This window comes from Dama dama, chromosome 23, assembly GCF_033118175.1.
Source record: "Dama dama isolate Ldn47 chromosome 23, ASM3311817v1, whole genome shotgun sequence".
NCBI lineage: Eukaryota > Metazoa > Chordata > Mammalia > Artiodactyla > Cervidae > Dama > Dama dama.
In genome coordinates this window covers 28,836,588-28,863,757 of record NC_083703.1, presented here as the reverse complement: position 1 = coordinate 28,863,757, position 27,170 = coordinate 28,836,588, and the positions used below count along the sequence as shown (strand labels likewise).

Sequence of the window (27,170 nt, the reverse complement as noted above, 5' to 3'; positions counted from 1 at the left end):
ATAGACTTTACTCATATGCCCCCGCTTTGGAGAGTCAGATACCTCCTGGTCCTTGTGGACACCTTTTCGGGATGGGTAGAAGCATTTCCCACTACAAACAAGAGAGCCCACACTGTGGCCCAAATCCTCTTCACAGAAATTATCCCCAGGTTTGGTCTACCTTCATCCCTACAGTCTGATAATGGCCCTGAATTTACATCCAAGGTCACCCAACAACTTCTCCAAATCTTACAGATACCCTGGAAATTTCACATGTCATATCATCCCCAGTCCTCAGGAAAGGTAGAAAGGATGAATAGAATAATCAAAGAAACTCTTACCAAACTAATCCTCGAGGTAAATCTGGATTGGACTAAACTTTTGCTGATTGTCCTCCTCAAAGTGCGGGCTTTGCCCAGAAAGCCCCTGGGGCTTAGCCCTTTTGAGGTGATGTTGGAAGGCCCATGCTCCCTCCTAGACTACCCCCTGAACCTCCTTCCATACCAAGCTTCTTACACTTCCCTCTGCTGGCGGAACTCCACAATGCCCTCTGGAAATACGTCAGCCACAACTTGCCTGTCCCTGACCCCCAAGCCTCCTTGCCCCCTTTACAAACTGGTGACATGGTCTACTGTCTGATAATCCCCAGGGTGACCTAACTCCAAAGTGGCAGGGACCATTCAAAATCATCCTCCTTACCCCAACTGCAGCTAAACTCGAGAAGGTCATCTCCTGGGTACACCTCTCTCGCCTAAAACGGGTCACCTCCAATCCTGTGCTGCCTTCCTTAACTGACCTGTATCAGGTCTCCCTCACAGGGCTCACCTCTTTAAAAATCACCTGGCAACAACCTCTGTCGACCATCCAAGAAGACACTGAATGACCTGGACACTCTTCAACCTACAACTGTTCCTGACCCAACTACTACAAGATCTCTGGACCAGCACCCATTCAGGAACCTTCTTCAAAGAACTGACCACACTGATGTCTCAACTGTGGCTCCAGGGAACCTTCTACAGCTTAAGTCCAGACAAAATTGATTTCTTTACTCTCATTCTCTACATCATTCTACTCCTAATGAACACTGTTCCTCCTCAGATTCAAGCAACCACCAACTTGGGGCCTTCCGCCCCTCGCCCTGACTGGCCTCTCCCTGTCTCTCTAACTATAACTGCACTCTTAATCTTAGTCCTTGCTATAGGCCTAGTAACTGTCTCCCCTCAGGACTGGTCACCTATCCTTTGTCTCTTCGTCGGTATCACCTACATTGTTAGCTGTGTTCTACACCTAGGGTGCTATTTCCTCCACACTGCCTAACTAACAGACCCATGACTCCCCTGTTCCTTATCCTTGCAGCACTCCCCAGCCTTCTGGCCACTCCCTGCCCCTGCTCAGACATTTATTCCTATGTTCATTCCTCATGTTATAATATGGCTCCAAGACCATGCACCATGAACCTTGGTGGGGTGGGAAGTCCAAATCCCTACTCACTGTTAAAGAGAGGGAGTTTCGTGAGCAACTGCCATGAGCCAAATGGAAGAAACATATGTCTCTATCTCATTACCCACTGGGGGTACGCAGACGGGGGCGGGGTACTAGATTAAAATCAGGAAAAGAAACAAGAACAAGTCATAAGGAACATAATTTCGTGGTACAGGCAACCCTTGAGCCTTATAAATGCCTAGACCTCCTTTCTCAATTATGGCTTCTCCTAAAACCTCCCTCCGGCAACCAACACCTAACCCGCCTTCTCAACTCTTCTTTCCAATTCTTCCAGTACACACAACACACACCCCAGGGTTGGATATGCACGTCACTGTCTCCCTCACCACACACAGCAATTCTCTTACCCTCAACCTGACTGTCACAGGGCAACTATACCTCCCCTTCCCAACAAAACACTACACCACTCATTGGGCCAGTCTCTGACAAGGTCCTACTCTCAGCCTCTTCAAACCTAACCTGCATAAACTATTCTAGTCCCAACTACACTGGTTTTACAAACTCTGCTCCCTCCTTCTGTTCCACTTGGGTTCTCTGGAACAGCACAAATAATTGCACCAACCTGGGAATCTTCATTCTCTGTGGGACCTATGCATATTCATGTCTTCCCCTTGAACCTCCCCTCCCCCCCTCCCCGGACCTTGCATCTTGGTCTTCCTGACCCTAGGTCTAACATTCCTCAAAGGAGAGGTAGAACAAATAGTCTACCCCCAAGGGGAACTTTCCCACAGGAAAAACAGAGCTGTCATAACCTCCCTCCTGATTGGGACCGGCAGAGCAGCAGCCCTAGGCACTGGGATTGGAGGCATCTCGACCTCGGCCCATTTCTACTACAAGCTGTCCCAAGAACTTAATGAGGATATGGAGCAGGTATTGGAGTCCTTCGTTTCGGTCTAAAGACAAATTAACTCATTAGCTCGCCCTACAAAATAGGCGAGCCCTGGACCTTCTCACCACAGAAACGGGAGGGATCTGCCTTTTCCTAGGAGAGGACTGCTGCTATCTTGTTAGTGAAACGGGCATAGTCCAGGGCAGAGTCATAGAACTTAGAGACATATATATGTGTTAGTATGCTGTAATGTTCTTTATCTTTCTGGCTTACTTCACTGTGTATAATGGGCTCCAGTTTCATCCATTTTATTAGAACTGATTCAAATGAGTTCTTTTTAATGGCTGAGTAATAGTCCATTGCATATATGTACCATAGCTTAGGAGCAAGCCTGCAGTCACTGTCTGCAGTAATGTTGGAGCTCAAGAAAATAAAGTCTGTCACTGTTTCCATTTTCTCCCCATCTATCTGCCGTGATGTGATGGGACTGATGCCATGATCTTAGTTTTTTGAATGTTGACTTTTAAGCCAGCTTTTTCCATTCTCCTCTTTCACCTTCATCAAGAGGCTCTTTAGTTCCTCTTCACTTTGTGCCATTTGGGTGGTGTCATCTGCATATCTTAGGCTATCGATATTTCTCCTGGAAGTACTTATTCCAGTTTGTGATTCATCCAGCCTGGCATTTCACATGATGTACTTTGCATAGAAGTTAAATAAGCTGGGTGACAATATACAGCCTTGATGTACTACTTTTCTGATTATGAACCAGTCCATTGTCCCATGTCTGGTTCTAACTGTTGCTTCTTGATCTGCATACAGGTTTCTCAGGAGGCAGGTAAGGTGGTCTGGTATTCCCATCTCTTCATGAATTTTCCACAGTTTGTCGTGATCCACACAGTTGAAAGTTTTAGCATAGTCAATGAGGCAGAAGTAGATGTTTTTCTGGAATTCTCTTGCCTTTTCTATGACTCAACAGATGTTAGCAATTTGATCTCTGGTTCCTCTGGCCTTTTCTAAACTGAAATTGTACATCTGGAAGTTCTCAGTTCACGTACTGTTGAAGCCTAGCTTGAAGGTTTTTGAACATTACCTTGCTAGCATGTGAAATGAGCGCAATTGGACAGAAGTTTGAACATTCCTGGAAGCATTGCTCTTCTTTGGGATTGGAGTGAAAACTGACCTTTTCCAGTCCTATAGCCACTGCTGAGCTTTCCAAATTTGCTAGGATGTTGAGTGCAGCACCTAAACAGTATCATCTTTCAGGATTTTAAATAACTCAGCTGGAATTCCATCACTTTCTTAGTAATGCTTCCTAATGCGTGCTTGACCTCACACTCCACGATATCTGGTTCTAGGTAAGTGACCATATCATCATGGTTATCCAGGTCATTAATGTCTTTTCTTGGGTATAGTTCTTCTGTATATTCTTGCCACCTCTTCTTAATCTCTTCTGCTTCTGTTAGGTCCTCACCGTTTCTGTCCTTTATTGTGCCCATCTTTGCATGAAATGTTCCCTTGGTATCTCTAATTTTCTTGTAGAGATCTCTAGTCTTTCACATTCTATTGTTTTTCTCTATTGCTTTGCATTGTTCATTTAAGAAGGCTGTCTTATCTCTTCTTGCTATTCTTTGGAACTCTGCCACTAGTGCCAAAGAAGCTGAACAGTTCTATGAAGACCTGCAAGACCTTCTAGACCTACAAGAACTAGCAAACCAAAAAAGATGTCCTTTTCATCATAGTGGATTGGAATGCAAAACAAGGAAGTCAAGAAACACCTGGAGTAACAGACAAATTTGGCCTTAGAGTAGAAAATGAAGCAGGGCAAAGGCTAAGAGTTTTGCCAAGAGAACGCACTGGTCATAGCAAACAACCCCTTCCAACAACACAAGAGAAGACTCTACACATGGGCATCACCAGATGGTCAATACTGAAATCAGATTGATAATATTGTTTGCAGCTGAAGATGGAGAAGCTCTATACAGTCAGCAAAAACAAGATCCGGAGGTGACTGTGGCTTAGATAATGAGCTCTTTACTGCCAAATTCAGACTTAAACTGAAGAAAGCATTCCAAACAACTAGGCCATTAAGGTATGACCTAAATCGAATCCTTTATGGTTATATAGTGGAGGTGATGACTAGATTCAAAGGATTAGATCCCATAGAAAGAGTGCCTGAACTACTATGGACAGAGGTTCGTAACACTGTACAGGATGTGTGACCAAAACCATCCCCAAGAAAAAGAAATGCAACAAGGGAAAGTGGTTGTCTGAGGAGGCCTTACAAATAGCTGAGAAAAGAAGAGAAACAAAAGGCAAAGGAGAAAGGGAAAGATAAACCTATCTGAATGCAGAGTTCCAAAGAATAGCAAGGAGAGGTAAGAAAGTCTTCTTTATTCATAATCACAAGGAAGATCATGGGTGGGGTTTATTTTCCTTGGAAGAACTCAGAGAATGTGTGACAGTAAATGTTTATGTGAGCCCTGATTCCTTAAGCCTCAGAGCTGGAGGCAAAACCTCCTGCATTGACTCTGCTATGGAGAGCAACCCCAGGATAGGAGAGTGAGGGAGGAGAGGGAAGCCTGGGAGTGAAAGGGAGCAGAAGCCAGGTGGCTGGTGTGACACTGAATCAGACAGACCTTCACAACACATCAGCCTGCTGCTTGGTCACAGGGTTATTGGATGGGGTGGGGGAGCAACTGAGCAATTTAACCGCTGACTCTTTCCCTTATCCCTGGGGTATAAAGATGGCATGGTCAACTGAATTTGGGGAATGTTAAACAAAACCAGATTTTTCCAGCTGTAGGGCTTGTTAGAGCCTTTGGCCACTCAACACCCTAAGCCCCATGTATGTGGGCACCTTGGAAGTCAATATTTTTGGAGTAATATCAACTTGACCAATAATAGCAGTAGTAGCTGACACTTGGATTTTGCGTTACTCCATGCCAAGCACCATTGTAAGTGCACAACTTTCTTGACACTTTCAATTCTCATAATGATTCTCATAGTGTAAATACAATCACCCCGTTTTACAAAAGACACAACTTAGGCAAAGAGAGGGTAAGTAGTTTGACCTAAGGTCACACAGCTACGAAACAGAGAAGTCACGATTTGAATACCAGCAGTTGGGCTCTCCTTGGGGATGGTCTTGATCACGAACCTCCATCCATAGTTCTTCAGGCACTCTATCAGATTGAATCCCTTGAATCTATTTGTCTCTTCCACTATATAACCATAAGGGATTTGATTTAGGTCATACCTGAATGGTCTAGTGGTTTTTCCCTACTTTCTTCAATTTAAGTCTGAATTTGGCAATAAGAAGTTCATGATCTGAGCAATAGTCAGCTTCTGGTCTTGTTTTTGCTGACTGTATAGAGCTTCTCCATCTTCAGCTGCAAAGAATATAATCAATCTGATTTCGGCATTGACCATCTGGTGATGTCCATGTGTAGAGTCTTCTCTTGTGTTGTTGGAAGGGAGTGTTTGCTATGACCAGTGCTTTCTCTTGGCAAAACACTACTAGCCTTTGCCCTGCTTCATTTTCTACTCTAAGGCTAAATTTGTCTGTTACTCCAGGTATTTCTTGACTTCCTACTTTTGCATTCCAGTCCCCTATAATGAAAAGGACATCTTTTTTGGGTGTTAATTCTAGAAGGTCTTGCAGGTCTTCATAGAACCGTTCAACTTCAGCTTCTTCAGCATTACTGGTTGGGGAACAGAGTTGGATTACTGTGATATTGAATGGTTTGCCAACGAACATAGATCATTCTGGCGTTTTTGAAATTGCATCCAAGTACTGCATTTTGGACTCTTTTGTTGACTATGATGGCTATTCCATTTCTTCTAAGGGATTCCTGCCCATAGTAGTAGATAAAATGGTCATCTGAGTTAAATTCACTCATTCCAGTCCTTTTTAGTTCGCTGAAACCATTTTAGTTCGCTGATTCCTAAAATGTCAATGTTCACTCTTGCCATCTCCTGTTTGACCGCTTTCAATTTGCCTTGATTCATGGACCTAATATTCCAGGTCCCTATGCAATACTGCTTTTTATAGCATCGGACTTTACTTCCATCACCAGTCACATCCACAACTGGGTGTTGTTTTTGCTTTGGCTCCATCTCTTCATTTTTTCTGAAGTTATTTCTCCACTGATCTCCAGTAGCATATTGGGCACCTACTGACCTGGGAGTTCATCTTTCAGTGTCCTATCTTTTTGCCTTTTCAAACTGTTCATGGGGTTCTCAAGGCAAGAATACTGAGGTGGTTTGCCATTCTCCAGTGGACCACGTTTTGTCAGACCTCTCCACCATGACCCGTCCATCTTGGGTGGCCCTATATGGCATGGGTCATAGTTTCACTGAGATAGCCAAGGCTGTAGTCCATGTGATCAGTTTGGTTAGTTTTCTGTGATTGTGGTTCTCATTCTGTCTTCCCTCTGATGGAGAAGGATAAGAGGCTTATGGAAGCTTCCTGAGGGGAAAGACTGACAGAGGGGGAAACTGGGTCTTGTTCTAGTGGGTGGGGCGATGCTCAGTAAGCTTAGACAGAATACTAAAAAGCAGAGACATTACTTTTCCAGCAAAGGTCCATCTAGTCAAAGCTTTGGTTTTTCCAGTAGTTATGTATGGGTGTGACAGTTGGACTATAAAGAAAGCTGAGTGCTGAAGAATCGATGCTTTTGAACTGTGGTGTTGAAGACTCTTGAGAGTCCTTTGGACAGCAAGGAGATACAACCAGTCCATCCTAAAGGAAATTAGTCCTGAATATGCATTGGAAGGATGATTCTGAAGCTGAAACTCCAATACTTTGGCCACCTGATGTGAAGAACTGACTCATTGAAAAAGACCCTGATGCTGGGAAAGATTGAAGGCGGGAGGAGAAGGGGACGACAGAGGTTGGATGGCATCACCAACTCAATGGACATGAGTTTGAGCAAGCTCCGGGAGTTGGTGATGGACAGGGAGGCCTAGCTTGCTGCAGTCCATGGGGTGGCAAAGAGTCAGACATGACTGAGTGACTGAACTGAAATGAACAGTGTCGGGCTCTTCAGTTCTTGCTACTGTGTCATTGGAATAATGCATTAAAAGACTATATTTAACATCATTTAGGTATTTTTAGGTGTCTCCTCTCTTGGAAAGACTTAGAAAGGGGCACCCTAATGGAGCCCCACCTACCTATGTATAACACACCCCTGCCTAAACTCCATGGCTGTTCAAGTCAGTCCCAAGCAGGGAGTTAGGCCAATCATTTCTGGTGGCTCAGACAATAAAGAATCTGCCTGCAATGCAGGAGACCTGGGTTCAATCCCTGGGTCAGGAAGATTACCTGGAGAAAGGAATGGCTACCACTCCGGTATTCTTGCCTGGAGAATTCCATGGCTGAATTCCATGGCTCTATCAGGAGCCTGGTGGGCTACAGTCCATAGGGTTGCAAAGAGTCAGACACAACTGAAGTGACCTAGCACACAGGCATGCATATGGGGAATTGTAGGCCACCTGAGTGCGCTAACTGGCTGTCACGATTGGAATTAAGTGCCCGCTAAAGTCAAGTGCTTAACCTCCCACGGAGGGTGAAAACGTCATTTCCTTTGGGGTTTTTATTTTAAAAACATGATTCCCTGGTCCTGAAGAAAGTCTTCCTGGCTTGGATATCTGGGAAGAGGTTAGAGGATACGCATACATTTCAAAGGTGAAGAGTAAGAATTAAAAGTGCATGTTTTCTAAATTAAATGTTCTTTTAAAAAGGGATGTCAGGGGCTTATAATCAAAAAGAAGTTTGTCTAAAGTTCATTAAAATTGAGGGGAACATTAAGGCCATCTTGGGTGCCCTCTAAGACAACCACAAACATACCACAGAATTTATGTCTGCTGCTTCAGAAAGACCCTGAACCCAGAGATAAACTTGGAAATTTCAGATCCCTGTGTGGGTACCTTCTTATGAACAGCCCATTGAAATGAGCTCAGAAATGTTTCCTTTTAATGCCCTTATGCTAGAGTAATTTTATTGATTAATGTTTATTGAGACATTTATGAAGCATCAGTTTGGTGGCAGAGACCATCTCCGGGATGAACAAAGTAGAAACTTCTTCAAGAGACCTCAGAGCACTGAAGGAGACAGACATGTAAGTGAACACTTCAGCTATAAAGTGAAAGTTGCTCAGAAGTTAAACATGGAGTTACTGTATGATCCCCAAAATCTACATCTAGGTATCTACCCAACAGAAATGAAAACAGGCCCACACAAAAACGTGCACAAGAATGTTCATAGCAGTATTATTTATAATAGCAAAAGGTAGAAACTACTCAAATGTCCACCAACCAATGAATGGATAAATAAACGTGGTATATCTGTACAACAGTATTAAGGATTCAGCAATAAGAAGAAATCAAGTACAAGGGGACATATGTGTATCTATGGCTGATTCATGCTGATGTTTAGCAGAAACCAACACCATCCTGAAGAGCATTCATCCTTCAATTAAAAAATAAATAAATTTAAAAACAAGAAAAGAGATCTTCTAGAAAGAATTTCTAGTTTTTACAGCCACTATGGAAAACACTATAAAGCTACCTCAAACAATTAAAAACAGAACTAACATATGATCCAGCAATCCCAGTTCTAGGTATTTATCTAAATGAATTGAAATCAAGATCCTGAAGAAATACCTGCACCTCCATGTTCACTGCAGCATTATGATAATAGCCAAGATGTAGAAATAAACTAAGTTTCCTCTGATGGATACTGGGTAAAGAAGACAGGGTATATACATATTAATACGATGAAATTGCTGTTCAGCTTTAATAAAAAAGAAAATCCTGCCATTTGTGACAATGTGGATATACCCTGAGAGTATTATGCTAAATGAAATAAGCTAATCACAGAAGGATAAATACTACATGATACTCTTTGTATGTGGAATCTAAAAGAGTCAACCTCAAAAAAAAAAAAAAAGTCAACCCCATAGAAGCATAGAGAATGATGGTTACCAGGAGATGGAGAATTGGAGAGGTGGGTTCACTGGTACAAAGTTTCAGTCATGCAAGGTAAACGTGGGATTAACAATAGAACTAACAGTGCTTCATTCTATACTTAACATTTGCTGAGAAGGTAGATATTATGTTGTGTTCTTAACACACCCCCAACACACACACACACAAAATAATGAGATGAAGAACTGTGGAAGGAAACTGTCTTTGACGGTGGTGTTGGTTTCAAGTATACTCATCCCCAGACTCAATGAATTTTTAAAAAAAATTCAAGCTCTTCCCTAAATTTCAAATTAGGGAATTCCAGGGCTGTCCAGTGTTTAGGGCTCCCCTGCGTCCACTGCAGGGGTTCAATTCGTGGTCACCAAACTAAGATCTGGCATGCTGAGTGGCTACTCCCAAAATTAAACTAGAGCATTTCATAGAATCATTTATGTTGTACACCTTTTTTTTTTTTAAATGACCAAACTTTCTAGTAATTCGGACTGAATTTCCAGTAAATTGAACATCTCTTCTGGAAAGCACATGTTACTTTTTAGAATTTTCATTCCTTCAGCAGCTTAGCAGAAGGATTCTCATGAATAAAATAAGTAGAAATATGCAGCTGAGCATGAGTTATGCTCTGGCATGCTTTCTTCCTGGGGGATCTTAACCCAGTGACTGAGCCCCCGGGGACTAGTTTCCTGCTCTGTGTGACAGATATGGTCTTCAGGATCTTCTAGAACAAACTGACGTGCCCTTGGCTGACGTGTGAGGTGGCAGCTTCTTTAGCCCCAAGGCCTTGGCTGAGCAGGAGCCACGTGGAGGCGGGGCCGGTAGCAGAGTTAAAAACAACCTACCTCCGAGGGCCAAGTGTTCCCCCAGAGGCCATGGACCAGAACCGTACCTCCTCCCGCCTGCGCATCCTACTGCGCCACCTCGATGGCTGCTTGGCCAGGGCCATTGTATCCTTTGGGAGCATGGCGTTCGAGCTGGGAAAGTGGTGGGTTTCAGGATGCATCATACAACCTCCTGGCTGACTCTTCCTGGCTCCTGGCTCCTACCACCTGTCCTTGTGATGGTCACATCTCTTCCAGGCGCTGAGGGGCGAGGACAGGTGCATCCCCCAAGGCCCAAGAGGGGACTTGTCTGCCCGGTGGGTCTGGGACTGCTGGCTCCAGTGACTTGGTGTCGGAGTTGGCGTCGCTGCAGCCTTCCGGACCCTCTCAGGGCCTTTGTTCCCTGGCTTTGGGAGGGGACGGTGGGAAGTCCAAGCAGGCCGACTCTCTGCTGCCCTGTCACTTTCTCTACTTGACCATGCCTGATCGTGGGGCTGCCTAGAGACAGAGACCACAGCCAGGGGCGCAGAGCCACCTGGAGGAGCAGAGGGGTCCTCTTGGGCTGGAGCTGCCCCCCAGCTCTTCCTTCTCCAGGCGAGCCCGGTGAAGCTTACACTGTTTCCTGGAGAAGGGCTGGGCGTCCTGTGTCCACTCCTAGTCAGGCCTTCTGAAATTAATCCCAAGTCAATCTGTGCGCCACCAGTGTTGGATCCAGAGAGAGGTCACTGTGGGACTCAGAAATCAACTTGCTTTACAGAATTGTTTTTGCATGTTCAGTGATCTCATTCAGGGCGCCAACACGGGCTGGGATTTGATTGTTTGCTTTTTCCTTAAGTGACCTGATTAGCCTCTGCTCTGCTGTATTCAGGACCCTGAAATTTTTCTTAAAGTCGATTTTAGTGGCTGTTCCTTTTAATTTCACTGTTGTTCTCCCAGATGAGTTCCAATCAAAACGACTGTAAATTTAAAATCCCATCCACAAACTGATAAAGGGAACCTTGGTGACTCTGTGGCTTCCCTGGTTGGCTCAGAAGGTAAAGAATCCACCTGCAACGCAGGAGAACTGGGTTCGATTCCTGGGTTGGGAAGATCCCCTGGAGGAAGATTGGCAATCCATCCCAGTGTTCTTGCCTGAAGAATCCCCACAGACAGATGAGCCTGGTGAGCAACAGTCCATGGGGTGTCAAAGAGTCAGACACGACTGAGCAACTAGGCACAGCACAGGTGATGCTATCATCTCATTTTACACGTGAGAAAACAATTGAGTTTAGAGGTTAAAACTCCTGACAAAAGTCATTTGAGGCACATAGTGGTTGTCAAAGCGTGGTCCCGAGGCCAGCAGCATCAGCACCACCTGGGTACTTGGTAGAAATGAAGGACCTCAGGCTCTTCTCAGACCTGTGGTTATCAACATACAGGGGCATGGGACCAGCAAACTAGTTTCACTTGGTTCTGATACAAGTTCAGTTGTGAAAACCACAAATATACTGGGACCAGATATAATTGGAACTAGATTAAGGTTTCTGGGTCAGGTTGTTACCACTTTCAAATTTTAATTGTGTGGGTTCTTCTTTTTTTGGGGGGGGGGTGCCTAGCTGCATGACACGTGGGATCTTAGTTCCCCAACCAGTGATTGAACCCATGTTCGCTGCAGTGGAAGCACTACGCCCTAACCACTGGACTGCCAGGGAATACCTTAAATTTAATATTCTGATCATATTGGACTTAGCTTTAATAGTATGGAGGTCAGAGTTGGTTTTTTCCATATCTGTTTCCTAGAACCGCACCAATACAAGCTCCTATGATGGTGGAAATGTTCTGTGCCAGCACTGTCCAATATGGTAGCCACATGTGGCTATGAACACCTGAAATATGACTAGTGCAGTTAAGGCACTGAAGTTTTCATTTGAATACATGTAAATTTGTGGAGCCAGAAGTGATGAGTGTCTCTGAGTACTGGACAGCTCCCCCTGGTGTTTCAGGGAATAAGGATGTGGTTTAGGCTTAAACAAACTACTGGAAATTTTGTGGCAGTTTCTTCCTAACCCTAATTCATTTTAAGAGAGGTGGATTCTGAAATAAGGAATGATTTTTGAAGTATCACAGTCTAGTTTTTATTTTGATAAAGGTTTTTTGGATGTGGACAATTTCTAAAGTCTTTGTTGAATTTGTTACAATACTGCTTCTTTTTGATGTTTTGGATTTTTGGCGGTGAGGCAGGTGGGCTCTTAGCTCTGAGACAAGGGATCCCACCCACACCCCCTGCACTGGAACGCAGTCTTAACCCCTGGACTGCCAGGGAAGTCCTACAGTGTAGTTTTTAAATGCAGATAAACACAAATAAGAAAATCAATATCACCCATAATTGCACTTCTTACAGGTCATTATTTGCAAACAGTTTGGCGTGTTTATTTCCATGTATTTACATAATTGCATAATTACACAGTTAGGACCATGCAGTATGGTACAGATTTTTGCCTCCATTTTTTTCCAGGTTTACTAACATTATATAGGAAACTTGGTAAATAATTATTAGCTTTGTAAACATTTACACGTATTAAAAAAATTCTCCAAGAACAACCACAACAAAAATAAAAACCATAATGCAGGAGTGGGAGAGAGGAGAAAAGGACTGGAAGACTGATGTCTGGACTGTCCTGGCAGCCACAGTTTGCTGAGAGCATCTGACAAAGAGGTTAACTCTCCCCCTCGGGGAAAACAGACCACAGCTAGTAATTCTGACTCCTGGCCTGCCTCCTCCTTGACTTTTTATTTTTCCACACTGTGATTCCTGTGGGATCTTAGTTCCCCAAACAGCTAAGTGAACCAGGGCCCTCCAGAGAGAGAGTGCTGAATCCTAACCACTGGGATGCCAGGGAATTTTCATCTCCTTGATTATTATATTGTCCCCAGTTACATTATATTATATTATATTGTCCCCAGTTACATACAGACAGCATTCAAAAAGCATGTTTATAAGAAGTGACATTCTGAAAATAACTCTTTCAGCAAAAGAAACAATGGAAAAAATGAGAAGAAAAAAACCCCCAATGCTAAGACAATCATCTGTGATAACTATATAGAAAAGAAAACTAGAAGGAACTTTCTAGTTCTTTAAGATATTTAAAATGATACTCTAGTATGCGGATTATATTTTTCTTGGAGTCATTGTTTATTTTATGGAATTTTTTTTTTTTCTTTTGAGAAACCATAGGTAATTCAGAGGCCTGTGAAAGGCTATATCACTGCAGATCTTACATCTAAGGACACTAGTGTTTCTTTACGCCACTAGTTCTCCAAGTATTTTCCAACCTCAATACAACTGAAAGATACAATCCAGTCCTACCACAGTGATTTTTTACTGGGGGAAGAATTTTGGAGCTTGAACTCTAGTAGGGGTTTGAATAAGTTCTCCAGGTGAATCTGACACCCACCATACCCACTTCATCTGAGAATCCAGTGCTTTACAGAGAGGCACTCCACCAAAGCAATATAGCCTTTAGTCTTGAACCAGGGTTGGCAAATATCTTCCATACTTTTTTTTTTTTAAATGACCAGCCAAACTGTTTCTAATATTTTGGACTAGGCTCCCACTAAGCTAAATACCTCTTTCGAGCAGCACATTTCCCTTTATTTCTAGAATAGAGCCTTTGCATTTTTATTCACTCAGTAGTTTGGTGGAAGAAATACCCAGGGGGAATAAAATAGAAGGAAAGTATGAATACAGTGTCGGTCAAGTCTCAGCTCAGTTGTTTTCAGCTGGGTGACCTTGGACCAGTAACTGAACCCTGACCCCAGCCAAGGGTTTCTGCTCTGTGCAGTTGGAATAATACAGCTCTTGGCTTCCAGGCACCTCCTTAGGCTATTGTGAAATGAGACGGTCTAAGCAGCAGTGCATTGAAGTGTATGTGTATAGTCGGTGTGCTTGATGACTGTGTAGGGCTGGTCTTCCCTTGTGAAAATCAATCCAGGGTGGGTTGATTCTAGATAGGTTGATGCCTAGACTTCACTTGATTTGCCTTAAATCACATCCTAGATAGCTCACCCCACTTCAAGGACTGGTTCTCCAGCCAGTTTCCAGCCTCAACAATTCCAGTAAGTAGATATAATTTTAATTCTTAACCATACAATGTATATAAAGGTTCCCCCCGCTCCATGGTAACTAGGATATAAAACACAGCTTGCATGATGAGAATTTATTATACAAGTCCTCCAATCCAGGACTTTTTCTAATTGGAAATTTTTGAAGACAAAGACTTTTCCTATATGTATTTTAAATTTTAGAAAGAAGTAAAAATGTTAGAAAGTGCATAAGCTTATTTTGTAAAATTCAGGCATGGTAAATCTCATTTAAATTATCCTGTTGTTTGGTCACCCTGATGTCTCAGCTAGCATCACTGGTTTATCTTGAAGTCACCTTTGAAGTGGAAGACATTGATCTCCATGGACTATTCTCATAGAGTCGAAATTCCAAACCAGAGGAAGGGACAGGGTGATTTGAGTTTGTGTGTGTTCTATACACTTATTTAGATTTTTGTTACTTTGATTTCTTCTGTGAATGCATGAACCAGACAATTAAAAACACAAAATGTATTAAATTTGTTTCCTGTTTGATAAACCATATGTATTCATTACAGAACAAATTTTAAAATCAGAGAAATAGGAGGAATTAAAAAAAAAATCATCCATAATGCCATTCTATTAAGGAAGTCACTGTTAAATATTTTTCCTGTATTTCTCTATAGTTTTTTTTTGAAACAAATAGTGTCTTGGTTTTACATCACTGTCATCAAATCTCAATTTAATAAGCAATGTCCTTAATTTAATAACTATGTTCTTCATTTTTAACATTGTCATATCACATTGAATGGATATGATACAATCAGTTAATTATTCTATTTCTTAGTGACAGTAATTACTGCTTTAGATTTAAAACTTAAAAAAAATTCAGATTATTTCCTTAAAGTGTTAGAAATGCTTGGTGGAAGAGTACAAACATTTCTCAGGTTCTTGATACATAATGTTAGGTTATGATTTTTAAACTGGATTTATTTGAGATTTTTTTTTTCCTCCTTTAGGTATACTCGGGAGAATAATGTTCTAAGCCTAGAACAGAGAAAATTCTATGAAGAAAATGGATTTCTTGTCATTAAAAATTTGGTGTCTGATGCTGATATTCAACGCTTTAGGTGCTAACCAACACTTTATTATAAAGAGGAATGTGTATTCTGTGTGTGCAGTGGGACTATGGGTAGGATTACCTTGTGAGTGTTCAGATATTTTTCAGGGATCAGGTTTGTTAGGAAGCGGCTTGTTAGAACCTGGGTTTGAGCCAGAGTGGCTTTAATCTCAGCCTCTTCAGTTAATGTTGTAGGTGTAGGGCAATTTCCTTAACTTTTCCATGCCTGTTTCTATATCTGCAGAATGGGGGAAATAACAGTATTTATGTCCTAGAATGGTTTTTAGGACTAAACAGGTAAAGTAGAGACAGAGTTCTTTGAACAGGGCCTGGTGCATGGTGATTCTAGGGAAGTGTTTGCTGTTTTGTTCTGATGAAACCAAATCACAAATATTTCCCACTGGTCCACTAAGCTAAGGAATATTCAAATTCTGGTGGTGAATTTCAACTCCACAGTTAGGAGGCAGGCACTTCTGAGTTGGCCATTTTCTCCTTCCTGTCATCAGAACTATTCGACATAGGATTGAGGACCACTTAGTGCAGAGAAACCACTCCCAAGTCTTGGAGTCTTGCCACAGAACATGGGGAAGGCCAGGCAGGTGCTTAGCGCCTTCGGTACTGACATCATTTACCAATGAATCTTCTAGGAATGAGTTTGAAAGAATCTGCAGAGAGGAGGTGAAACCATTCGGATTGTCGGTGATGAGAGATGTCACCATCCCAAAATCAGAATATGTGCCAAGTGAGAAAGTGGTTTCCAAGGTCCAGGATTTCCAAGAAGATGAGGAACTCTTCAGATACTGCACCCTCCCTGAGGTTCCAGATCTTCCTGTGCTTTCTTTCTCTTTAAGCTAATAGCCCATCTGCATGCCTGCCTCTGAAATCTTCTATTTTTTCTTGTTTTTTTTTATGTTCTCTTTCCCCTTCATACTGGAGACCTAAAGCAGTGATTCCCAATCAGAGGCAGACATTCAGCGCTGTCTGGAGACATCTTTGGTTGGCAGGCAGGAGGGATGATGGCTTCTCATGGGTAGGGGTCTGGATGCTGCTGCTGGTTCCAGGGATGCTATCATGTACAGAATAGCTCCTTCCCCACTCAAAGAATTATGCAGCCAAAAATGCCAGTAGTTCCAAGACTGAGAAATCCTGCTCATAATTTTACTGTTTTTGAAGAAAAGCAGGAATTCTGTGGTAGAGTAGAAAGCCTTTCTCATACTCCATACAGCCATGTCCACAGGGATCAAAGTGTTGAGATTTACTTATTGTACATTGTATATTTTTCAGTTTGTTTTATGAATCTGGTCAGTAGAATTGTCAGTTTGTTTTTAAATTTAAACTAGTTTTTTAAAAAAATTATTCTTTAAGAATAGTTCATATTTGAAAAAATATCCAAATACCATGGAAGGATAGGAAATGAAAAGCAGATTCTCTGACTCCCAGCAGAACTCACTGTTCAGTTTTATGTATTCATCTAGAATTGTTTCACATATAATCAAGCATATTTGAATAACTCCACCTTTTTTTGTAACAGGGAACATCCTGTTTGTCACCTTGTTTTTTCCACTGGTAGTACATACATATGAGATGTCTTTCCCTATTGGTATCTATGGATCTACTTCGTATTTCATAATCTATTGCATAGTATTCCATTGCATATATGTACTACAGTTCATGACTGTAAATAATAAATAACCATTTGTTTATATGGTTTTAAAGGACATTTTGCACAAAGTACTTACTAGAACTTATAACCCCAAGTGCTGTTAGAAAGCCTGATTCATGAAGACAGACTGCACAGCTGAGCCACCTGGGAGGTCTGGCCCCTTGGGTTGGGAATGGAAGGGGAAGGGACCCCTCCAAGCCATACATCTTTCCCAACCTCAAGTCCTGTTACAGAAATGGAGGCTATGTGAGTGATCAGGATAAAAGGCAGGAAATCACAGGCAACGTGTGGTAGATGAAGCTCTGTTGGGATGTTCCTACCTCTGTAACTTGTGAACCATGTGTCTGGTGGTTCATCCAATGATTTTTAGGAGGTAGACATTCTTCTAATAGCTAGGTATTTATTTTAATCTGTACTGGAAAAATGAACCAGCACCAGATTTCAAGAACATTACTAATCAGGATAAGACTCAGATAAGACTTAGGGAGAACAAAGACTTAATGTACTTGGGAAGTTCTGCATAGCAGGACAGAAAAGCTGAGGATGGCTTCTGAATGATGATGGTTTAGCAAATAACAGTCTAGGAAGGGTAGATTAGAAGATTGGGATTGACACATATACAAACTGCTTATAAAAAACACAACTAGTAACAACTATTATATAGTACAGGGAACTCTACTCAATAGTTTGTAATGACTTATATGGGAAAAGAATCTTAAAAAGAGTGGGTATAACAGATTCACTTTTCTGTATGCCTGAAACTAACACATTATAAATCAACTATACCCCAATCAAAATTTTAAAAAAAGAAAATAGCAGCTTTTTGTCACTTTTTAATACGTCCCCAAAATGACAAAACAAATGCCTTATTTAAAAAACAAGCATTTGACCTGACTCCTGGGAATTTTGTAACATTTCAAGTGTCTCATACTCAAATTCCCTATATTCCTTACATACAAGAGATCAAACAATGAGAAAGCTGTAAAATGTGTTTTTTGTTTTTTCCCCCTTTGGAGTCAGGCAGAATTAGAGTTTGAATATCACCTTTTTCATTTAACTGGTTCTGCCAACTTGGGCATGTTATTGGGCATGTTATTCTTGGGGGTTTTCATTTCAAAGGATTTATCAGTGGATAAAGGCATTAATTTTCAGGGATTCTTGTGAGGCTTCACCAAGATAATGTAGACAGAAAGCCCCTAGCAGGTGGAGGCATGCAATGTAGAGTCCTTTCTAGGGGGTCTGATGCTCCCACTGCAGCTTATTCCTCATAGCTGGGCTTCAACCTCAGCGGCCCATGTTATTACATGTTTAACATCTTTCTTCCCACCAGTGTATAAACTCAATGAAGGCAGCAACCTGGTTATTTTGTTCACTGTTGTGTCCCCAGTTGCTGTCACTCTGCCTGGTTCAGAGACTCAGGAGAGTTGCTGAATTAATGACCACGTTGATTGTGAAGCACCCTCTGAGTGCCTGTTCTCCTTCCCTCATGGTGATTCATGACAGCTGCAAACCTGTTGGGACCTTTCCGGGTCCCTCTTACAAGAGTCTCTGTGAAGGAAAAACAAACTGCCTTCTCACCGGGCAATGGCCAACAGTTTAGTGCAAAGAAGGGTATTACTGCCTTTTGCATGTGGTACTTCACAGAAGTGCAAGTCTCTTGTAGAAGAAGCACTTATGTTTCTAGCTAGTTCCAAAAAGCCTGTTTAATTCAGTGTGTAGTAAATTTCCAATGATTTCCAGTTGCTGACCTTTCCATGGTTTATTTGCAAGGTTGTGAAATATTGATTGATTTAAATGACTGCCAAATGGATTCTAGTATAGATAGATGTACTTTGTGCTGCATGCTTGTGCATCTGACTTGCCATGAACTTTTTTCCTCCTTTTCCCTTAGATTCTGAAATATGTGGAGTGCTTCACTGGACCCAATATTATGGCCATGCATACAATGCTGATAAACAAACCTCCAGATTCTGGTAAGAGTTCTTATTTGTAAAAGGAAAGCAAAAACAAAATAATATAAGCAAACAAAAAAAGAAAATGTTTAACTAAAGTATGTAAGGTTATAGTCTAACAAATAGCAAAGGCACAACTGCTAAACTTTGCATAAATGAATGTATGTACTTTAAGTCATAATATAGCTTACATCATAACAACACTGAAGCATAATAGTGATGTCGATGTTAACTGTAGGGTTATTGCTGGAACTATAGACAAGTGGCTTCTAGAAGATGCAGTTTAATAAAACACGACTGTCACTCTATCCCTTAATATTCAACATCACTAAGCTTTGTTACCCACTCTTACCCATGCATGAGAGTGTGGACTTTGCCTTCTTGATCTGAAGAAAGTATTATTACTAACAAATTTAAAACTGAACTTATATATCACATACCATAGCTATTTTTAAAATTCCCTGTGCTTGATAAAATCTAGCTTCTGAGCCCTCCCTCCTAGAGAGACTGATTCAGAAAATAGAACCTAGGAATCTGCATTTTATTAACCATACTCAGAGATGCTAATGCAGATGACTCTTGGGCCACACTGAGAAATTCAGCTGTATCAGTGGTAGGAAATCAGCCATTAGAGATCTTTGATACGGTTCTAATTTGTCTCTGTCCTCTCCAAGAGAGGTTTATGTGCTAGGCCTGTAGCCTAACATCAGCAGGCCTTTCCCTCCCTGGGTGTCTTGTGTGAAGAGATCGTGTGGCCTGGGGGAACCACATTCAGAAGGCAATCCTAGGGGAGACTGTGAATGTGGACATAGTATCTCTGGTTCTCCACAGTGATTGTACAGCAAATGGTTCTAGCTTGCTAGAACCATTCCAATTCCCATTTGGGGGAAACCTCTTGAGAGTCCTTCTATTTATTTATTTAGTTAATTAATGAATCATTTTTTTATATCAGTCACTTAGAAGGCTATCACAGGATCTCAGATTTGAACACTCTCTTTAAGTAGTCAACCTGCTTTGGGTATACTAAGCTCTATGCCCAAACCAGAGTTGGGAAGGTATAAAGCACAACATATGTACAGATTGCTAGAAAACAGTGTAAGTAGTCCTCAGCTACCAGAAATCCAGAAAGAATTAGAGGATCGAGTCATTGTGCTGATTCAGTCTTCTAATTTGGTGCTTATTTTAGAGGCTGGTTTTCTTCAGCATTGTCTCATTTGGTTTTTGCAAGGATAGGTCACTGTTCTGGTTTTTTAGGCAGAGAAGAATTCTGAGACTTTATTTAGCAACAAATTTTGTTTCAGGCAAGAAGACATCCTGTCATCCCTTGCACTAGGCTCTGCACTATTTCCTGTTCAGGCCCAGCAATAGCATCGTTTGTGCCTGGACAGCCATGGAGCACATTGACCGGAACAACGGCTGTCTGGTTGTGCTGCCAGGGACACACAAAGGCCCCTTGAAACCCCATGATTATCCCCAGTGGGAGGTAAGTCTGCTAGATGGCTGAGTTTTGATCAGATTTGATTGTTTTGATTTCATATCAGTACTCATATTCTTGCCTGGAGAATCCCATGGACAGAGAAGCTTAGCAGACTACGATCTATAGGGTTGCAAAGAGTCGGACATGACTGAAGTGACTCAGCACTCACACACACCTAAGGAGCTTTACCAGTAAGATGACATTTCCTTTCTTAGAGAAACATTGTTCTGGGATGTAAAATGAGGATCAGGGAAAATTCCAGGATGTCAGATAAAATGATCACCTCCATTCTTTCAACAAGTGCTTGAAGGCCAACCAAAGTGGTGGACTTTGGTGATGCTATAAAAGATCTGAGATTATAAAGCTTAACAGAAGACATAAGACACAAATACTGTAACATCAGAAGTGTATGCCAAGTGAATCTTACACACTGACTGGTTGCTCTCTCAGTGAAGAAGAGGATCATCTGCTTCCACCTGGAGAGACCAGCAGAGAGAGGCTCTGGGGAGGAGCAGCATTCCATTACCAGGCTGTTCCACGGTTTATCAATTTAGCCAGTCAATGCTTTGGGGCCCATGATTGAGGCGATCAAATCATTTTTTCAAGGACAATAACCTTGTGGTCTGGCACAGTATATGTATTGCAGGTGTAGGAGTCCAGAGGCAGAGAAACAAGAGAGCAGACTCTTAATTAGTGTTTTAGATGTAAGGCAATAAGGTCTCAAAATCCCATAATGATGGTCAGGATGGAAGAGCACCTTTTGTTAAGGCAGACAGAATGCACACGGTTCTGCAGGATATTAAGAATATTGGGACTTCCCTGGTAGTTTAGTGCTTAGGAATCCAAGCTTTCACTGTGAAATGCGTGGGTTCAGTCCCTGGTTAGGGACTAAGTTCGGACAAACCACTCAGCAAACACACACACACACACACACACACACACACACACGTTTCAGGGCTTAGTGCTAAGTGCTGCAATGGGAGATTAGATGGTGTTATCTTGCTCAAATATCCACTCTGGGCATGAGGCAAAGACTCACCACAGTACAGTCAGGAAGTAGTCATTCCCCCAAAGGAATTTGGGTTTGGGATAGTCTTAGGAAAGGAAATAGGAGACTGCCCAAGACCCATAATGGCTTGCAAGCTTCTCATTTTAGGTTTTTTCATAAAAGATATAACCATTAGTTAATGCAATAATTAACTTTGAAAATAGTTTGAAAACAAAAGTTGTGGGTTTTTTTTTGTGTGTGTGCAGTGAAAACAGGGGTTGAAATAATTTTAAAATGTAACATTTTAATTTACTTTCTTTTTTTACTCTGGATGTAACATGAGTGGGTTTTGAGCTCAAAAATACTGAGTACTTTCTCTCTCCTACCTGGGGAGAGGAGCCTCTCTCTGAGTTAGCTTCTCAAGAGATACTTCTGAGCAATAAAGGAATGGCTGATGCAAGTTCCAGGTGAGGAGAAGAGCATTCTGGGAAAGAATGAACATGGGCTTACCAGGGGAAGGTGATCTCCTGCATTTCCACAAAATGCAAAGCTGATCTGGGTCTTCAGTTATCATTCAGCAATGAACAGTAGGTAGAAATTCCAAATTTTTCATCCAGTCTAAAATACCTCTGATTTTAACAACTCATGGCTTTCTAAAACCAGTCAACTGAGAAACTTTGGTATAAATAATTTTTTAAAAATCTAATTTGTCTCTTTCTCTTGTAAGAACTTAGAGAAGCTTTGTTTTCCCTGATGAATCATTGATAAGAGTTTTAATTCCTGGCTTCATCACTTTTGGACTTGCCTTCTCTCGTGTTTTTAGAGAGGAGTCAACATCATGTTCTACGGGATCCAGGACTATGACAAAAACAACGCCCGGGTGCACTTGGTGATGGAGAAGGGAGACACCATTTTCTTTCACCCTTTGCTCATCCATGGATCTGGTCGGAACAAAAGTCAAGGATTCTGGAAGGTACACGTTCACATCATAGCACTGTTTGAAGATGAATGCATGAGGAAGAAAAGTATCCCAATACATGAAAAGTTAAAGGATTTGTAACTTTTAACCAGCTGCCCTTTAGTCTGGTGCATTTAGCAGGAAACATTTTTGTCTCCCTTGTCCTTTTTTGCTTACAGCAGTAAGAAGCCAGATGACCTTAGGATGCCATCACTAGTGAACATTCATGGAACTGCTCCAGACAGAGAGCTTAGTAACTTGGCAACTGACAGCATGTTTTCAGAGGAAAAGACAAAGGCAGACATACATACCAAATAATAACATTTGGAAAATATACAGCTCATAGAAGGGGAATGTCTGTAATATTATTGCTATTGGTTAAAATATTATTGATTGTAAAGGAAGGTGTGAATTGGCCACCCGGAAATCAGATATGGCCATATTTTTCAGTCTTTAGCCTCAGAATGTATTCAGCTTTATGAGATCAGTGCTTACATTAAAAACTGACAGAATTTCTCATAAATTCCCAGATTTCTTGCTTCTCTAAAATTCAGCAGATCTGATGATATGCTGGGCTCACATTTCCCTGTATCACATGGCTGTTGATACTAAACATTAGTGTCTTCTTTGGGGCTGAGTGAAGCTTTCCAGTTAATCCCAACAGCCCTCTTTTCTCCCTGTGGCTGAGGGTTAGTTGTCAGATTTCATCCTCCATTCACTCAGATATCCACCAGGCTCAACAGGACTGACATGAGCGTGAGGCAAGAAGGCAGTTCTCTGGGCTAACAGAAACTCAGAGATCCAATTAAATAATATCTTAATGTCTTATTTAAAATAAAGCAACATTAATGCCAAAAAGTCCATGGTGAGGCACTTACCTGGTGATCCAGTGGTTACAAATTCACCTTGCAATTTGGGAGAAGTTGGTTCAGTCCCTAGTTGGGGACGTAAGATCTGACATGCCTAAGAACAACTAACCTCTTGTGGTACAACTAGAGAGGCTGGGCACTGTGATGAAGATCCCACGTGCTGCAACTGAGACTCAATGCAGAAAACAAAAAATTTCACAATGAGCATGATCTCAAAATAAACAAGATTAGAACTTCCACTACCATGACACTCGGAACAGTGCAAATGGGGAGGTACAGGCACTATGCTGGAAATAGTGTGTTTTAATATATTAACTTTGTAATTTTTCAATATTTTTAACTGCTTTAATGTTTGGGAAAATGCTAAGCATTAAAAAATATATAAAAGCCTACAGGTAGGAGTGTATATTTCTTCCCTTTTGCCTCAGGCTACAAAATGGCTTAGCATAGCCCTAGGGTTTCCATAGGAAATAAAGTTCATGACTCAACTGTCTAGAAATCTGTAGGAAGTAGGAAGATCTTCTGATGGGTGCAGTCACCCTAACATAACTAACTTGTGACAAGGAAGGTGAATTTTAACTATCACCTTGCAAGTTAGATCTGTTTATAAGTCCTTTGAGACTGGGGAGAACCAAATAACTTCCATCTTACCTTCAAAAGGAAACGAGATGAGTATTTTATGTGAATGCTATCAGACTGGAACTGTGCTTTGGACTGGAGAGGGGTGTCTACGTGTTATTTTCCCTTGCAGGGTCTTTTCAGTTTTTCTTGCTCCATTATCTGTGGCCATGGAAACACCTCATTACAAACTTCACTAACTTCTGTAACTGAGATGATGAGAAATCCTGCAATACACTCCTTAGTAGCATGTGGCAATATTCACTCATTACAAAAATCAAATGCTAAAAAGTTAGACTTCTTCCTTACATAATTCTGTTCCCTGCCCTGTACCTTTGGATAATAAATTACACAGTTAAAAATGTCTTATAATTTCTCAGTTAGCCTTTAGCTGGAAGAAAAAAAGCAGCTGAGTTATCGAGAGACTGATTTAAGACACAAGGGAACAGCATTCAATCTAGAAATCAAATGCTCAGTGACAGAACTTTCTGAAAGATGCCTCATTGCTTGACTGATGGTGTTAACGAGGTGTTTTTTTTTTTTTCCCTAACATGAGTCATTCACTTTCCACAGACAATTTCATGCCATTTTGCTGATGCCAACTGTCACTACATTGATCTGAAAGGCACCAATCAGGAAAATGTTGGAAAGGAAATGGAAGAGGTATTCTGTAAAATCTATGGACAGAAAACCACCAGCCTGAAGGTATGTCTGTATGAAACGACAAGGTAAAGATCTCGTTTTTTTCTTTTCTTCAGATGTTTAATACTTCTCCTACCTGATTCAGTTTGAAAATATAAAGTGCTTGGGTTTACAGCTTGTTTCAGAAACATCGCTGAGACGTCCTGGAACGACAGTGGGGCTTGTTTGTACTACTTGTTTCCTTAGTGTGGGGGACCTGGATTCTGTAAGTCTAAGGGCTGTCCTGTTGTACGCAGGCCATCATATTCCAAAACAGACAGGTATGAGATGAAATAGCACAATCACAGGTGAGGAAACGGAGGACAAAGTGACCTTCTGAATGCACAGATGTTAAAGGTTTGGGCTGCAAATCATTCAGTTCAATTCAGTTCAGTCGCTCAGTCACGTCTGACTCTTTGCAACCCCATGAATCACAGCAGGCCAGGCCTCCCTGTCCATCACAAACTCCCGGAGTTTACTCAAACTCATGCCCATCGAGTCAGTGATGCCATCCAGCCATCTCATCCTCTGTCATCCCCTTCTCCTCCTGCCCCCAATCCCTCCCAGCATCAGGGTCTTTTCCAATGAGTCAACTCTTCAGATGAGGTGGCCAAAGTACTGGAGTTTCAGCTTCAGCATCAGTCCTTCCAATGAACACCCAGGACTGATCTCCTTTAGGATGGACTGGTTGGATCTCCTTGCAGTCCAAGGGACTCTCAAGAGTCTTCTCCAACACCACAGTTCAAAAGCATCAATTTTTCAGTGCTCAGCTTTCTTCACAGTCCAACTCTCACATCCATACATGACCACTGGAAAAACCATAGCCTTGACCAGACGGACCTTTGTTGGCAAAGTAATGTCTCTGCTTTTTAATATTTTTTTGTGAAGAAGAGAGTATGTATGTATGTGGAATTCCAGTAAGACTCAAAGAAAGCAATTCTCAAGCAAGTGTTTGTTTGGGTCAGTTTGCATTGGGAGTTGAAGGAAAGCCTGCATGTAGCAGAGATGGGAGATCACTGATGGTTCTCATAGTGGTGTAAGAGAGCATTTCATATGCCTGCCTAATTAATACACCTCACTGTAGATTATTTGTTTTTAACTAGTGAACATTCCATGCTGTTGCTGATCAATAACAAGTTAGCAGTCAAGGCAAATAAACAAACTTATTTGCATTGTAGATGATTATATTTTAGGCCCTGAAGCAAGAAGCTGACCCTATTCGATAAATGTGCCTTAGATAATCATAAATGCATCATCTATTTTGGGGGTGACATGACGCCCAAGTAGACTGAGTGTAATAATAACTCAGGGCCTCTCAGTACTTTGAAGAGACTCGCACACCAGTGGCAAGGTGTTATCTTCTGAAACAACTTTCCAGCTCAAGAGTCTCCATCTTAACCCCTTTACTTTCTAGAATCTCTGAATGTATCCCTGTATCTGAAGATGCTCTGGCCTGACATTTGCACCTTCTGGAAGGTCTTGCCTTTTTCCATTGTCCAGCACTTAAATATCCTACAAAGGCAAGGTATTATGCCAGTTGGGGCTTCCATCCAGCACATAGAATTTTAAGGCAGGAAAAAAAATGTATAGATTCTGTTTGAGGTCTGTCAGAGTTGTACTAAATCAGTAAGTTCATGACTCTCTCAGCTATGGTTTATGGAGTTTGCTTAGAAGAACAACACTAACTTCTACTACAGAGTTCTTTGCAGGCACAAAGCGCATTCCTACCCCTTTTCTTCCCGAGACTCAATGGAGCAGTCGAGACGGCACCACGCTCTTAATGAGAAAAGGGAAAGTTTAAGAGATAGGCTTCAGTTATGTATGTGACAGGGATTTCCGAGGTCCAATTCTGAAACTGTTCTTCCCATCATACCTTGCCGTTTGCTAAAAAATAAGCAAAAACGTCTGAATTGTCTTATTAGGAACAAAGAAGAAAAAACCAATTCAATAGCCTAGGACATCATTTTCAGGAGCAGATCAGCCAGAATGGGGCAGGCAAACATCACCAACGACAGCAGGAGCTTGCGTACTAAACTGTATTGTGACCAAACATAACAGCCATTTCCAACACCTGTAACCAACACAAACACCAAGAAAAGAAAAACTGACAGAGTGGGCACTCACTGTCCCACTGTCCTGGCTTATGAAACATAATTTTAGATGCTGGCAAGTAAATTAATTGGAGTCTCAGAATGTGGTTTTTATTTACTACCTTATGACTATTGTGGAGGGCTCTTTTTTCCCCCCTATTTAACCATTTGTAGATGCCAGAAATCTTTGTCTTACGGTGAATAGGTAAATCCAAGTTCCCAGAAACTCATTGTGTTTGGTATTATTTGCAGGATATATGGACATTTCGAGGTCGCGTTGTGAAAGGAAAAAGAATCAACCTTTGAAATAGCCCTTCGCTCAAACTCTTGTCAAGAAAACCAAGGTGCAACAAGATGTCAGAGGAAAATCTTTTCTCAATAAGATGATCTAATAGTTTCTATCCATGTTAACAAAATCCAAGTGTACGGATGCAGTACTTAATTGCATATGGGTAATAATGCAGTATGGTGGGATGTCTTCGATGGATATAAAGTAGAAAAAGTGAAATATTACTGTTTTAAGGAAAACTTGAGGTTGCAACTAATAAAGGTGATGCATAAAGAAGTGAGTTAGTTCAGTTT

At 41.5% G+C, this 27,170-nt stretch overlaps 1 pseudogene; it reads left to right on the top strand.

Annotated features, from left to right (window-relative positions):
• Positions 1-8,374: 8,374 nt before the first annotated feature.
• LOC133044244 (phytanoyl-CoA dioxygenase, peroxisomal-like) lies at positions 8,375-27,036 on the top strand (annotated as a pseudogene).
• Positions 27,037-27,170: the final 134 nt, after the last annotated feature.